Genomic DNA, 13,611 nt, shown 5'->3' on the forward strand with positions numbered 1-13,611 from the left:
CAATTTTATTTATCCTCTCAAAGAACCAGCTTTTGGCTGTCCACCCAAACCCATGTCCATGGAGTCGGTGATGCCATCCAACCATCCCATCCTCTTTCATCCCCTTCTCCTACTGCACTCAATCTTTCTCAGCATCAGGGTCTTTTCCAATGAGTCAGCTCTTTGCATAAGGTGGCCAAAGTATGGGAGCTTCAGCTTCAACATCAGTCCTTCCAATGAATACCCAGGACTGATCTCCGTTAGGATGGACAGTTTGGATTGCCTTGCAGTCCAAGGGACTCTCAAGAGTCTTCTCCAACACCACAGTTCAAAAGCATCAATTATTTGGCGCTCAGCTTTCTTTATAGTCCAACTCTAAAATCCATACATGACTACTGAAAAACCATAGCCTTGACTAGACAGACCTTTGTAGGCAGAGTAATGTCTCTGCTTTTTAATATGCTATCTAGGTTGGTCATAACTTTCCTTCCAAGGAGTAAGTGTATTTTAATTTCATGGCTGTAATCACCATCTGCAGTGATTTTGGAAAAATAAATTCAGCCACTGTTTCCACTGTTTACCCATCAATTTGCCATGAAGTGATGGTACCGGATGCCATGATCTTAGTTTTCTGAATTTTGAGTTTTAAGCCAACTTTTTCACTCTCCTCTTTCACTTTCATCAAGAGGCTCTTTAGTTCATCTTCACTTTCTGCCATAAGGGTTTCATGTGCATATCTGATGTTATTGATATTTCTCCTGGCAATCTTATTCCAGCTTGTGCTTTCTCCAGCCCAGCATTTCTCATGATGTACTTTGCATATAAGTTAAATAAGCAGGGTGACAATATACAGCCTTGACGTACTCTTTTTCCTGTTTGAAACCAGTCTGTTGTTCCATGTCCAGTTCTAACAGTTGCTTCCTGACCTGAGTACAGGTTTCTCCAGAGGCAGGTCAGGTGGTCTGTATTCCCATCTCTTTCAGAATTTTCCACAGTTTATTGTGGTCCACAATAAAGGATTAATAAAGGATTAAACTTATATTCAAATCCTCCCAAGTCATATAACATATTTTGAGACTACTCACCAAGTGTATTCTATCATGTTTTGAATTATGTAGTGTAGATTTGATAAAAATGCATTAGAACATTCCCATGTTTGTTTCATTAAAATACCCATGAAGATGTTATAGTTCAGTCCCTTTTCACAGTAGTTTGAATACCAAGGTTGTAATGTTGCATTAGTTGGAATACTTTCTGAACACTGTATATTCTAGCTGAATAAATGTACACTTGTTCACTCTTTTAAATATCAGCTGATATAAAAATAAATTATGTATTTTAGCATATTTAGTGATCCAATAAAGCATTCATAAAATTTTGCTTAAAATTCAAGTTGTTCTATAAGCTTAATTAAAATAATTGAATTACATCCTAAACTTTTAATGTTCTCAATTCCCAGAAGAATACGTACTAGTTCTTGCAGCTACAAAATATTTCACAAGGTGTGTTTTTCCTACAATTTTCAAAATTACCTTCTTGAAATTCTAAGTAGGTTACAAGTTATATTTGAATAATTTCAATATATTTCTTTTTCTTATGCTTCCTCAAATGACTTCTTAAAAAATTAAATATAGAATAGAAACACATTCTAAGCACTAAACAATTCCAATGTTACTGAAGATAATTTGAAAATAATTTTAAATGATAATTTCAGAAAGATTCGAAAAAACTTATCATATTGTAAATATAAAAGAAAAATAGTACTAAGATCTGCAGACAAAAAGAGAAGAAAAATGGACTTCCCATGTTGTCCAGTGATTAAGAATCTACCTGTCAATGCAGGGGACACAAATTTGATCCCTGGTCCAGGAAGATACCACATGCCACTGGGCAACCAAGTTCCTGTGTCAAAACTGCTGAGCCTACACACTGCAACTACTGAAGCCTGAAGACCTTGAGCCTGTGCTCCACAAGGCAAGCCATCACAGGGAGTAGCCTGTGCACAGCACTGGAAAGTGAAGCACCTCACTTGCTGCATATAGAGGAAGCCTGAATGCAGCAACGGAGATCCAGTGCAACAAAAAATAAATAAATACATATAAATATTTTTAAAAGAGGCAGAAGAAAAAAATACTAAACTGTACACTGATGAAATGCAGAAAAATGGTTAAGGAAAATAAATTTGGTGTTTTTTCCCTTCTATTTCAATTAGTGAGTGTAAAAGAATACTGTGGTATATGTCACTGTGCATTTTTTATTGTTTTGTAGGTGAAATTGAAACTATATAAAATTATAATAATCTGTGAGAGAGCTTTGTTATTGACAAATATTTCATTGAATTCTTAGCATTATTGGCTTGGGTGCTCAGTCATTCAGTTGTGTCTGACTCTTTGCAACCTCATGGACTGCCAGTTTTGTCTGTCTGTGGGTTTCTCCAAACATGAATACTGGAGGGGCTGTCATACCCTTCTCCAGGGGATCTTCCCAACCCGGGGATGAAACCTGCATCTCTTGAGTCTCCTGCATTGGCAGATGGATTCTTTACTAATGAACCACTATATGTTCAAAATTTTTTCTCTCCTTTACATATTATGATGAGATCGGAGGGTAAGACTTAATTAAATTTAATAGCTCTTTTGGCCTAAAAATAATAATATATCATACTATATATAAATAATCACAATCAATTTGTGCAAGAAAGAATGTCTCTACAATGGACAAACCCATTTGGTACTCCTCTTATTGTCCCTGATTCTTAGAGTTCTTGCTTTTGTGTAATATCCGTGTGAGGGTATATTTTGTCTTTTTGATACTAGCCATGGGAAAGCTATGAGATGATATCTCATTGTAGTTTGATTTAAAATTCCTTGATGATTTCAGTTCAGTTCAGTCACTCAGTCATGTCTGATTCTTTGTGACCCCATGAATTGCAGCACGCCAGGCCTCCCTGTCCATCACCAACTCCGAGAGTCCACCCAAACCCATGTCCATCGAGCTGATGATGCCATCCGGCCATCTCATATTCTGTCATCCCCTTCTCCTCCTGCCCTCAATCTTTCCCAGCATCAGGGTCTTTTCCAATGAGTCAGCTCTTTGCATCAGGTGGCCAAAGTATTGGAGTTTCAGCTTCAACATCACTCCTTCCAATGAACACCCAGGACTGATCTCCTTTAGGATAGACTGGTTGGATCTCCTTGCAGTTCAAGGGACTCTCAAGAGTCTTCTCCAACACCGCAGTTCAAAAGCATCAATGCTTCGGGGCTCAGCTTTCTTTATAGTCCAACTTTCATGTACATACACGACTACTGGTAAAACCACAGCCTTGACTAGATGGATCTTTGTAGGCAAAGTAATGTCTCTGCTTTTTAATATGCTAAGTTGGTCATAACTTTCTTTCCAAGGAGTAAGCATCTTTTAATTTCATGGCTGCAATGACCATCTCCACCCCCAAAAATAAAGTCAGCCACTGTTTCCACTGTTTATCCATCAATTTACCATGAAGTGATGGTACCGGATGCCATGATCTTAGTTTCCTGAATGTTGAGTTTTACGCCAACCTTTTCATTCTCCTCTTTCACTTTCATCAAGAGGCTCTTTAGCTCTTCTTCAATGTCTGCCATAAGGGTGGAGTCATCTGCATATCTGAGGTTATTGATATTTCTCCTGGCAATCTTGATTCCAGCTCGTGCTACATCCAGCCGAGCGTTTCTCATGATGTACTCTGCATATAAGTTAAATAAGCAGGGTGACAATATACAGCCTTGACATACTCTTTTTCCTAATTGGTACCACTCTGTTGTTCCATGTCCAGTTCTAATTTTTGCTTCTTGACCTGCATACAGGTTTCTCCAGAGGCAGGCCAGGTGGTCTGGTATGCCCATCTCTTTCAGAATTTTCCACAGTGTATTGTGATCCATACAGTAAAAGGCTTTGGCATAGTCAATAAAGCAGAAATAGATGTTTTTCTGGAACTCTCTTGCTTTTTCCATGATCCAACTGATGTTGGCAGTTTGATCTCTGGTTCCTCTGCTTTTTCTAAAACCAGCTTGAACATCTGGAAGTTCACAGTTCAGTATTGCTGAAGCCTGGCTGGGAGACTTTTAAGCATTACTTTACTAGTGTATGAGATGAGTGCAATTGTGTGGTAGTTTGAGCATTTTTTGGCATTGCCTTACTTTGAGACTGGAATGAAAACTGACCTTTTCCAGTCCTGTGGCCACTGGTGAGCTTTCCAAATTTGCTGGCATATTGAGTGCAGCACTTTCACAGCATTGTCTTTCAGGATTTGAAATATCTCAACTGGAATTCCATCACCTCCCCTAGCTTTGTTCTTAGTGATGCTTTTTTTTTTTTTTTTTTTTTTTTCCTGAATAAAGTAAGACCACTGAGTGGTGTACTTCATTTTTTTTTTTTTAAACTTTACAATATTGTATTGGTTTTGCCAAATATCGAAATGAATCCACCACAGGTATACATGTATTCCCCATCCTGAACCCTCCTCCCTCCTCCCTGGCCATACCATCCCTCTGGGTCGTCCCAGTGCACCAGACCCAAGCATCCACTGTCATGCATCGAACCTGGACTGGCAATTCATTTCATATATGACATTAAGGCCCACTTGACTTCACATTCCAGGATGTTTGACTCTAGTTGAGTGATCACACCACTCGTGATTATCTGGGTCATGATGATCTTTTTTGTACAGTTCTTCTGTGTATTCTTGCCACCTCTTCTTAATCTCTTCTGCTTCTGTTAGGTCCCTACCGTTTCTGTCCTTTTTTGAGACCATCTTTGCATGAAATGTTCCCTTCGTATCTCTAATTTTCTTGAAGAGCTCTCTAGTTTTTCACATTCTATTGTTTTCCTCTATTTCTTTGCATTGATCGCTGAGGAAGGCTTTCTTATCTCTCCTTGCTATTCTTTGGAACGCTGCATTCAGATGCTTATATCTTTCCTTTTCTCCTTTGGTTTTCACTCCCCTTCTTTTCACAGCTATTTGTAAGGCCTCCTCAGCCAGCCATTTTGCTTTTTTGCATTTCTTTTTTCTTGGGAATGATCTTGATTCCTGTCTCCTGTACAATGTCACAATCCTCCATCCATAGTTCATCAGACACTCTGTCTATCAGATCTAGTCTTTTAAATCTATTTCTCACTTCCACTGTATAATCTTAAGGTATTTGATTTAGGTCATACCTGAATGGTCTAATTATGTTGAATATCTTTTCACTAACCTATTGTCCATCTGTATGTCTTCTTTGAACAAATATCTATGTACATTATCAGAAAAATTTTAAAATTAGATTGTTTACCTTTTTCAGTTGAATTATATTAGTTCCTTATGTATTTTAGATATTAATTCTTTATCACATAGATATATTTTTTGCAAATATCGATTTCATTTTGTTAATGGTCTTCTATTTCTCTATGATATTTTATAGCTTGGTGCAATTCCACTTTTTTTTTTTTTTTTTGCTTTTATTGCCTTGGTTTTTAATACCAAATCAAAAAATTATTATCAAGACCAATGCCAAGAAGCTTATTGTCTGTATTTTCTTCAAGGAATTTTATACTTTCAGGTCTTATGTTCATGCCTTTATTGATTTTGAGTTGATTTTTTGTATAGTAAAAAATAGGGCTCCAGTGTCACTATCTTGCACATGCTTGTCCAGTTTTCCTAATACCATTTATTGAAGGGAATGTCCTATCCTCACTATATACATTTGGCTCCTTTATTATAAATTAATCAGCCATATATGTATGGGTTTATTTCTGAGACTTCTATTTGGTTGCAATTATCTATATTTCTGTGTTTTTACTAACACCATATTGTTTTGATTATTATAGCATTTCAACTTTTTTTGAAATAGATATTAAAGAACAGGGAAGTCTGGCATGCTGCAGTTCATGGGGTCACAGAGTAGAACAAGTCTTTGTTACTGAACAACAATAAACTTTAGGATTGTTTTTCTATTTCTGTGAAAAATTCCATTGAAATTTTGGTATGGATTTTATTGAATTTATAGATGGCTTTGGGTAGTATGCACATTTTACCAATATTAATTCTTCCAATCATTCTTAATCTTTTATCTTTTATAATCAATGACTGAATGTTAAAGAAAAATATGCCACATTATTTTTTCAAATGTGAAATGTTGGTGATATGCCGCTAATAATTTACTAATTTTATTCTAATAGAAAAGATTTGTACATATGTGTTTTTATGGTTACCATGTTTTAAAAATATATTTTATGCATATCATTGAAAAGTTTAAATTTTGAAGAAATTATATTAAAATGAAACAACTAGTAGTCATGATTAATTGGTACACATTTTTATAGGAAGCAATTTGGCAATAACTTAGGATATACATCTTTTCTTGCATGGTCTACTTGTTTACCTGTATTATAGAAGCCAGCATCATTTTTTCATTTTAATAAATGCTATATGAATAGGGACAAATCCTGCAATGCATTATAAAGTAATTTTACCAGTTTCTTGGTATGCCTTCAGACTCTTTATTTACCCATTTGTGTTTTGAACTTATTTTATAATTCCAGTGGAATAAAATGGCAATTGTGAACCCAAAGTGCTTATCCAATGAGAAAGAAAACAGAATTGTGGACACACTGGAGGAAGGAGAGAGTGGGATAAATTGAGAAAGTAGCATTAAAATACATACATTACCACATGTAAAATAGATAGCTAGTGAGATTGTGCTGTATGATGCAGGGAACTCAAATCTGGTGCTCTGAGATAATCTAGAGGGGTGGGATGGGGTGGGAGGTGAGAGAGGTTCAAGAGGGAGGGAACATATGTATACTTTTGGCTGATTCATGCTGACATATGTCAGAAAAGCAATTATCCTCCATTAAAAATAAATGGCAAAAAAAAAAGAAGAAAATTACCACAAAAAAGAAAAAATACAAATATTTCAGAATAAATAGAAAAAAATGGTATTACATAATTACAAATCATTTCTAATCTGAGAGCTTTATTTCTGTTATTCAGTCATTTTACTTATTTATTTTTAATATATATTTATTTATTTCAATTGGAGGTTAATTACTTTACAATATTTTGTTGGTTTTGCCATACATCAACATGAATCCACCACGGGTATACACGAGTTCCCCATCCTGAACCCCCCTCCCCACTCCCTTCCCATACTGTCCCTCTGGGTCATCCCAGTGCACCAGCCCCAAGCATCCTGTATCCTGCATCAAACCTGGACTGGCGATTCATTTCTTATATGATATTATACATGTTTCCATGCCATTCTCCCAAATCATCCCACCTTCTCCCTCTCCCACAGAGTCCATCAGACTGTTCTATATATCTGTGTCTCTTTTGCTGTCTCACATACAGGTTTATCGTTACCATCTTTCTAAATTCCATATATATGCGTTAGTATACTGTATTGGTGTTTTTCTTCCTGGCTTACTTCGCTCTGTATAATAGGCTCCAGTTTCATCCACCTCATTAGAACTGATTCAAATGTATTCTTTTTAATGGCTGAGTAATACTCCATTGTGTATATGTACAACAGCTTTCTTATCCATTCATCTGTTGATGGATATCTAGGTTGCTTCTATGTCCTTTCTATTATAAACAGTGTTGCGATGAACATTGAGGTACATGTGTCTCTTTCAAGTCTGGTCTCCTCGGTGTGTATGCCCAGTAGTGGGATTGCTGGGTCATAAGGTAGTTCTATTTCCAGTTTTTTAGGGAATCTCCACACTGTTCTCCATAGTGGCTGTAGTACTAGTTTGCATTCCCACCAACAGTGTAAGAGGGTTCCCTTTTCTCCACACCCTCTCCAGCATTTATTGCTTGCAGACTTTTGGACAGCAGCTGTTCTGACTGGCATGAAATGGTACCTCATTGTGATTTTGATGTTCATTTCTCTGTTAATGAGTGATGTTGAGCATCTTTTCATGTGTTTGTTAGCCATCTGTATGTCTCCCTTGGAGAAATGTCTATTTAGTTCTTTGGACCATTTTTTGATTGGGTCATTTATTTTTCTGAAATTGAGCTGCAGGAGTTGCCTGTATATTTTTGAGATTAGTTCTTTGTCAGTTGCTTCATTTGCTATTATTTTCTCTCATTCTGAAGGCTGTCTTTTCACCTTGCTTATAGTTTCCTTTGTCATGCAGAAGCTTTTAATTTTAATTGAGTCCCATTTGTTTATTTTTGCTTTTATTTCCAATATTCTGGGAGGTGGGTCATAGAGGATCCTGCTGTGATTTATGTCGGAGAGTATTTTGCCAATGTTCTCCTCTAGGAATTTATAGTTACTGGTCTTATGTTTAGATCTTTAATCCATTTTGAGTTTAGTTTTGTGTATGGTATTAGAAAGTGTTCTAGTTTCATTCTTTTAGAAGTGGTTGACCAGCTTTCCCAGTACCATTTGTTAAAGAGATTGTCTTTTCTCCATTGTATATTCTTGCCTCCTTTGTCAAAGATAAAGTGTCCATAGGTGGGTGGATATATCTCTGGGATTTCTATTTTGTTCCATTGATCTATATTTCTGTCTTTGTGCCAGTACCATACTGTCTTGATGACCGTGGTTTTGTAGTAGAGCCTGAAGTCAGGCAGGTTGATTCCTCCAGTTCCATACTTCTTTCTCAATCTTGCTTTGGCTATTCGAGGTTTTTTGTATTTCCATACAAATTGTGAAATTATTTGTTCTAGCTCTGTGAAAAATAACGTTGGTAGCTTGATAGGGATTGTATTGAATCTATAGACTGCTTTGGGTTGTACACTCATTTTCACTATATTGATTCTTCCGATCCATGAACATGGTATATTTCTCCATCTATTAGTGTCCTCTTTGATTTCTTTTTTTTTTTAATTTTATTTTATTTTTAAACTTTACATAACTGTATTAGTTTTGCCGAATATCAAAATGAATCCGCCACAGGTATACATGTGTTCCCCATCCTGAACCCTCCTCCCTCCTCCCTCCCCATTCCATCCCTCTGTGTTTTATAATTTTCTATATATAGGTCTTTAGTTTCTTTAGGTAGATATATTCCTGAGTATTTTATTCTTTCCGTTGCAATGGTGAATGGAATTGTTTCCTTAATTTCTCTTTCTATTTTGGAAGAAATGGACAAATTCTTAGAAAAGTAAAACTTTCCAAAAATGAACCAGGAAGAAATAGAAAATCTTAACAGACCCATCACAAGCACAGAAATTGAAATTGTAATCAGAAATCTTCCAGCAAACTAAAGTCCAGGTCCAGACAGCTTCACAGCTGAATTCTACCAAAAATTTAGAGAAGAGCTAATACCTATACTACTCAAACGCTTCCAGAAAATTGCAGAGGAAGGTAAACTTCCAAACTCATTCTATAAGGCCACTTTCTAATACCAAAACCTGACAAAGATGCCACAGAAAAGGAAAACTACAGGCCAATATCACTTATGAACATAGATGTAAAAATCCTTAACAAAATTCTAGAAATCAGAATCCAATAACACATTAAAAAGATCATACATCATGACCAAGTGGGCTTTATCCCAGGGATGCAAGGATTCTTCAATATCCGCAAATCAATCAATGTAATACACCACATTAAAAAATTGAAAAATAAAAGCAATATGATTATCTCAGTATATGCAGAGAAAGCCTTTGACAAAATTCAACATCCATTTATGATAAAAACTCTCCAGAAAGTAGGAATAGAAGGAACATACCTCAACATAATAAAGTCTATATATGACAAACCCACAGCAAACTTTATCCTCAATGGTGAAAAATTGAAAGCATTTCCCCTAAAGTCAGGAACAATACAAAGGTGTCCATTTTCACCACTACTATTCAACATAGTTTTGGAAGTTTTGGCCACAGCAATCAGAGCAGAAAAAGAAATAAAAGGAATCCAAACTGAAAAAGAAGAAGTAAAACTCTCACTGTTTGCAGATGACATGATCCTCTACATAGAAAACCCTAAAGACTCCACCAGAAAATTACTAGAGCTAATCAATGAATATAGCAGAGTTTCAGGATATGAAATCAACACACAGAAATCCCTTGCATTCCTATACACTAAAAATGACTTTCAGTCATTTTATACCAACTGAGAAATCTATATTGTTTCTATAGGACCTGAAGTTTGGATTAGTACAACATAAACTAAAATCAGCCCTTTTTATCAACTTCCTTTTCCCTAAAACAAAAATGTACACTGTGGTCATCAAAGGCCCAGTGTGTTAACAAAGCATACCCGCTAGTGTTATAAAAGGCATATGTCAGTGAAATGTCTGTCATTGTGTAGATAAGCCTTGATGTAAAGGGAACTATGAAGGACAAACCAGTTAACATTTAAAATATGTAAAGTCAATTTTGAAAGAAGAAAGAGATAAAATATAATAAGAGTATCAAAAAGAAGCAAATGAAATAAAGCAATGGAAGAATGATGTGTAACAAATATTTGAAAGGCTGTTTAATCAAAGGAACACTATTTTATTTCTTTGAGTATTGCATAAAAGAATGTGAGAATAGATTAAAAAGCACACACAGAGTACATCAAAGAGGCAGAAACCTTCAAACACTTTGCATTTTTCCCTTCAAATGAAAAGATTATACATGATTATATTATTTACAACTATCTTGTTACCATATATTTAACAATGTTGTGGATTGTGCTATTGAACTGACATTCTGTATTGTGGAGATGGCAGAGATCTTATCTATAATTGATAGTGATGGAACATCAGCCAAGGCCCAATGATGCAAAATGGATGGATAGCAGTTTTCAGCATCCTACACTTTTTATATTACTGTACTTCTGATCCCCTTCAAGCCAATTTATCTCACTGGTAATGTCTGTAGCCACTGGAATGGCCTATCTAGTTTAATGAAGTTTTGATGAGTGATAGTTCACTTGTATGAAAGAATCTACTAAAGTATTAAGCAAGGAATTTCATTTGCCCAAATCTGTATGAAATAGATACAAATCTTCAAGTTAGAGTGATTAGTACATAGAAAACTACATTTCCAAAATCATAGAGATTGCAAAAAGTGCCATAAATATCTACTATTTCACAATATTTACTCCCTAGATTCAGAGGAAGCTGACAGAGTTAGTGGTAAAATTATTTGGTCAAGCCTGTGCTTCTAGACAGAAACAAAGCCAGAATAATACCAATGATTTCTTCCCACAAACCCCAGTCTTTTCCCACCATAAGACACTGTCTTGATGTGTACATTAACTAATTTTAATTTTATTAATACTTTTCTTATTCTAAGCATTTTAAATATAAAATAATTTCATATTTTATTTTCTTTGCACTTTTACTTGAAGGAAAGTTTAACTGCCATAAAAATTCATACAAAATTAGCATATTTCAGAATTGTCATATTGATAGTTCATCACAAGAAGTAGTTTTTAATAAAAATAATAATCATTCATTATACTCATTCCAATTTTTAGTTTTGTAAATTATTTGGTTATGCATTTAAAACATTAATGAAAAAGTTTGGAGAAAATAACAAAATGGTGATGAAAAGAGATATCACTAATATTTTGCAAAATAAAAGATGTAGATAGCATTTAAAGAATCCTCTAAAGGGGGAATTATATGTGGACTGTTACTGCAGAAAAAATAAAATAATCATAAAAAAAAATTAATGTCAAAAAATAAAATGAATATAAAAGGCTGAAAAAATGTAAGATAAAATGATAATAGTGTTTCTTAAATAATATGTTATTATTATGACAACTTTGATGAACTTTTTGCTATTTAGTAAATATTATTTTATTTCCATATCTTCAAAGTGAATTTGTATTAAAAATAGCTATAATAATATTACTCTCTTTTATTTTTCTGTTTTTTAATATTCTTATAGTCATATTACATTTCTAAAATTATTTGATTTTTTCTTAGCCCTCTCATTCTTCCCACATTTCTAAGAGAATAATCCTCAAAAATAAAAATGTACAAAATTAAATATGAATGATAATCTGTAAACATTGTAAATGTCTAAAAAATACACTCATATCATATTTGAGTGAATGTATAGACTATATTAATTGTACATTATATTTATGAAGCACATTGAAAAGCAGAATGGACAAAATAATTGCAATTTTCACACGTGGACAGAGTTAGATATAAGCGAAATCAGTAAAGTTGCATGATTAAAATCAACATGCCTATTCTTCTGTGTTACTAAACACTAAAAGTGAATTATCAAAAAATTAAGAAAACAATTTTGTTTATGATAGTATCAAAAAGAATAGCATATTTAGGAATAAACAAAAAGCAAAAGACTTTTACTCTGAAATTCATTAAACTTTTTATGACATTAAAAAAAAAACACAAATAAATGGAAAGACAGTCCATATTTAGAGATAGAAATATTTGATATTTATAAAGTGTCCACAATGCTTAAAATAAATTATGACTCAATGGAATCCAATCAAAACCTCAACAGCATTTTATAGTAGAAATAATAATAATAATAATAAAGTTGTAAATGTATATGAAACCATGAAAGATCCCAAATAGCCAAAGCAATCTGAAAAAGAAAAACAAACTTGGAGGCATTATACATCCATAGTTCAAAATAACTTATAAAGCCAAATTAAACCTGTGTGGTACTGCTATAAAAACAGATGTATAGGCCAATGGTACAGAATACAGAGCCATTACTTGTTGTTATTTGCCAACAAAGGTCTGTCTAGTCAAGGCTACGGTTTTTCCAGTAGTCATGTATGGATATGAGAGTTGGACTGTGAAGAAATCTGAGCACTGAAGAACTGATGCTTTCAACTGTGGTGTTGGAGAAGACTCTTGAAAGTCCCATGGGCTGCAAGGAGATCCAACCAGTCCCTTCTAAAGGAGATCAGTCCTGCATGTTCTTTGGAAGGAATGATGCTAAAGCTGAAACTCCAGTACTTTGGCCACCTCATGCAAAGAGTTGACTTATTGGAAAAGACTATGATGCTGGGAGGGATTGGGGGCAGAAAAGGGGATGACAGAGGATGAGATGACTGGATGGCATCACAGACTCGATGGACATGGGTTTGGGTGAACTCCAGGATTTGGTGATGGACAGGGAGGCCTGGCGCGCTGCAATTCATGGGGTCGCAAAGAGTCGAACACGACTGAGTGACTGAACTGAACTGAATGAAAGCATACATATATAGTAAACTGATTTTTTGACAAGAGTTCTAAGAATCCACAAAGGAACAAAGATAGTCTCTTCAACAAAAGGCACTGAAAAAACTGGCTCAGATCAGATCAGATCAGTCGCTCAGTTGTGTCCGACTCTTTGTGACCCCATGAATCGCAGCACGCCAGGCATCCCTGTCCATCACCAACTCCAGGAGTTCAATCAGACTCACGTCCATCGAGTCAGTGATGCCATCCAGCCATCTCATCCTCTGTCATCCCCTTCTCCTCCTGCCCCCAATCCCTCCCAGCATCAGAGTCTTTTCCAATGAGTCAACTCTTCACATGAGGTGGCCAAAGTACTGGAGTTTCAGCTTTAGCATCAGTCCTTCCAAAGAACACCCAGGGCTGATCTCCTTTAGAATGGACTGGTTGGATCTCCTTGCAGTCCAAGGGACTCTCAAGAGTCTTCTCCAACAACACAGTTCAAAAGCATCAATTCTTCGGCGC

The sequence above is a fragment of the Bubalus bubalis genome, chromosome 13 (genome assembly GCF_019923935.1).
Source record: "Bubalus bubalis isolate 160015118507 breed Murrah chromosome 13, NDDB_SH_1, whole genome shotgun sequence".
Lineage (NCBI taxonomy): Eukaryota > Metazoa > Chordata > Mammalia > Artiodactyla > Bovidae > Bubalus > Bubalus bubalis.